The sequence below is a fragment of the Egretta garzetta genome, unplaced genomic scaffold, assembly GCF_000687185.1.
Source record: "Egretta garzetta isolate BGI_Z169 unplaced genomic scaffold, ASM68718v1 scaffold70, whole genome shotgun sequence".
Lineage (NCBI taxonomy): Eukaryota > Metazoa > Chordata > Aves > Pelecaniformes > Ardeidae > Egretta > Egretta garzetta.
The window spans coordinates 5,262,483-5,266,347 of NW_009258539.1; positions in this window are offsets into that span (position 1 = coordinate 5,262,483).

Here is a 3,865-nt window from a genome sequence, read left to right on the forward strand (position 1 = left end):
CGGGCCCACCCCTGCGGCAGGCGACCCCTGCCTGCCTGCCTCCAGGAAGACTGGGTGTGCAGTGCGATGAGAAAAAATCCTTGGCAGGGGGAGAAAAGAGAGGGAAAAGGAGATTTGTTGTCAGGTTTGTTGCAACCTCCAGCTCCTGCGTTTGGGTTTAACCCCTTTACTGGCTCTGATTTCTTGTCCATACCAAGAAGCGGTGGGGGGAAGGAAAAGAAATACGAAGGCTTTTTGGGCTGAAAGTGAAAGCAAGCATTTCATGCTCCGATTGCTGTGTTCAGACGAAGGCAAAAAGCTAAGCACCTAAAAGCTGAATAAACCAAGTTGTGCAGTGCTGACTCTGGCCGGGCATGTTGCTGGGTTTTCACCTCGGGAAGCTACTGCAGGGCAGGAGCAGTCTGGGACCTCCTGGGTTTGATGGAGCACCCTGAGGCTCAGCTCGTTCCCCTTGCTGATGTCCTTTCAAGGGCTGAAGCAATGGGGAGTTATTTAGGACTAACCCTTCCCTGAGTTTCTTTCTACTACGCCTTTCTCTCGGAGATAGGACCTGCTGAGGATGTAACCGGCTGCTGGTATAAATGGCTTGGGCAGGAGGGAGCGTAAAGGGACCACAGGTTTTGTTACCATGTTCACCAGAATTTCTGTAAAATGTCTTTGTTACTGGTGTGGACAGGGGAGACATCCCTTGTTCTCACAGATTCAGGAAAGACGATTACCAATTTAGGGAGATCACCACGTTACAGTGATGAACCGACTGCAGATTTTAAACCAATATCGGCATATGAAAGGCCTGCTGCATTTTTGCCAATCGCTGAAGTCAGTATCTTGCCACAAATCTAGTTAAATGCAGCCTGTTGGACGTGGCAAGGCAGCTGTGTGCCCACGACAGCTGGTGTGTGTCCGCCTGGCGCCTCCATGGCGTTCACTCGATGCCGCAAGCCGCCTCCGACAGCCTGGTACAATGGCCATGGACAGCGCTCAGGCGGGGTGGGTGTTTCTCCAGCTGCATTAATTACACACAGCATGGACACACCAGGTGGCTTAAATCAGTGTATTTACATCCGCCAGTGTAACTGGGCAGGACGGGTCTCTGGTTGGTGGAGCCACAGCAGCTAAGACAGACCAAGACCCGGCTCCCGGGATGTAGTGTGCTGGGTAAAGCCATCCCTGTCTTAGAAGACCATTTATGGTTTAGGAATGTATAGCAAAAAAAATGACTAACTTGTAAAGGAACAGAATTTTGGGTGAAAACAGAATCATTCTGTGCATTGCAGTGTTACTTCTGCTTCTGCTGTACCGGGAAGAGTTGGCTTCCCGTCTCCCCAGTATTAATGCCGACAGGATTAGGGTGACTTTAGGAATATTAAGCAGGCTTTCTAAGGGCTGAAGGGAACAGTGTTCCCAAGGCTCATTCTCAGACCTTCTTACATTTCTTTCAAAGCAAATGTTGGATGAAGTACCTTGCCTGAAGTGGAAATCCCCTCAAGGAATATTAGCAGCGCCTCATTTCGAATTATCATCTGATTATTACTGAACTCTGTGCTGCCATTCCCCCCCCCCCTCGCTTTATCTTTCCACAAGGCTGGTCACTGTGGGCTCCTGCACTTTTGCCATGTCAAAACCTCCAGGACTCACCCGAGGTTTCCCTCCCTTCTCCTGCCATGCCACCCCCTGTTTAGTGGTTTTACACAACATGCTTGGCCCTCTCCTGTGCTCCGCAACCTCCCTCGCCCCTCTAACCCCCCTTGCAGGAGATGATCTTGGCTCCCTCAGGGGAGAGGGGGAGAGAGGCCAGGAGAAGGACTGATAGGATGGCACAGCCGGACACTGAGCATCCGGAGGGAAGCGCTGGTGAAGGGTGAGGACGACAGGGAGACATCAGGAGGGCTGGGGGTGGCCGCAGAGTTCCTGCGGCAGAGGCGAGGGACCCCTGCGGAGGCGGGGGAAGCCCTTGCAGAGCAGGGCTTGTGAAACGTGCCGGGAGATGGCAGGCAGCTGAGGAAAGAGGTTTCATAATTTTCCCAGTGAAGACATGTCTGAGGGGTGGCAGCGTTTCCAGCCATTCCCTGGCTGGAAATAGCACCTCCGTATTTAAAAGGCAGCTCCGCCCGGGGCATTTCTCAAGCTTAAAGAGTTGTAGCATCCAAGGACATGGGGTTTCATTTACTCCCTCTGCAGACACAGCAGAGCAGGAGACACGAGGGACCCGTGGCCAGACCAGTGCTCTGCCAGCTGCACCGGGCGGCCGTGTGCCAGCGCGGGCCCTGCCCCCGGGGTGGCAGCAGGGCCGGGGGGGAATAGGAGAGCTCTCTTAAGGGCAAACAATGGGAATGGAAAAGGAATGAGGCACAGAGCCAGGCCGTGCAGAGACTTTTTTTCCAGATTCTTTTTTGTGTAACCAGAGCTAGAAGTGTGAGAATAAAATCATAGATGGCAGAGTTGACTTTGGTATTTTCATTGATGCAATTCTCCAGTTTTCATCTTTGCATGCAAACTCCCTTGCCTAAAAGAGGATCCTGCTTGGAGGGTAGGGATAGAACAGAAAAAAAAACCCTGTAATCATTTGAACAGCACCATTCTAACACAGGTGACAAATTCCAATGCATTTCTACATAGAAACTATATATCGAAAGAAAGAAACATACTAAACATGCTAGAGATAGGCTTAGCAACAGTAGGATCACCAGTTTTAAGAAAGAGAGGTTAGAGGTTGTCGGTTTCGGCACCTTAAACCAATTAAACTCAAGGTGTTATTGACCTATTTAGCAAAAGCTGGCTGAAGTGTCACTTCAGAAGCACAGTGCTTGACTAAAGAGGTACAGCTGAGAAGTTAAAAAAAAATCTACTGAACAGCTTTTCCATTAATAATGTCATATTAAAAATGCACAGCCATGTTCTTTAAAGTCTGGAGAAATCAAGCAGAAATTTGATTATTTGATTATATGCACCTAGAATTTATTATTTTAAAAAAGCATAATAAAAAAGTCTGTCAAAAAACATTTTCCAAACATCAGCCCAGAAAAGACCAGCAACTGATACTGAGAGGATCTAGGTAACCACAAACCAATATGAACTAATTGTTTAGCATCAGAATGTACGTAGCATAGTTTCAAAAGTGGCCCCTGCTTTTTGCATCCATCCTTGGGAAAGAAAAGTGAATCAGGAGCTGGTGGAGGGGGTCACGGCTCTTATTGTGCTTCACAGATTAGTTTATGCTTCTTCACAGATGGGAAACACTTAAACTGCATCCAGCTAGAAGCATCCAGTCCTAACTTCTAACTACTTTATGAAATGAACCAAAGATTCTTTATTTTGGCAGCGCGTGGCAGTTCACATCCCTTTGGTGTTCACAGACCACAGCCAGATTTTGGTACTGAGCCCCTGTGCTCCTGGCTCACTCAAGCAGGTCTAGCAGAGGCACCTCCCGGGGTGCTGTGTCTTCCCTTGTCTGTGTGAGTCCTTCTGGAGACCTCCTTGCTCCGTGCATTCTCCCCTCATGCACAGCCCTTTGTCCATGCTTTGCCGCCTTAGCAGTCCCATATATTACCTTTCAGGCAGGAACGTGATTATTTCCTAATGACTTCATCATATATCTAAGGTACTTGTGTAAAAGTCATTAATCTGATGTTGGTTGTCATTACATACACTATGAGGGTTATTGAACTATTTATGTATACAAAATATTCTATTGTGTTTAAATACAGTTGTAAGAAGATAAGCCAGTTTGAGATTGCATTCAGTTTGCATGCCAGTTGTCATGCACTGTGAAATGAAGTTCACTGGTGACCTGTTTCTTTATTTTGCTCACAACATGATCAGCAGCATCTTGGAAAAATCCGTGATAGATATTCTTTTACCTAAT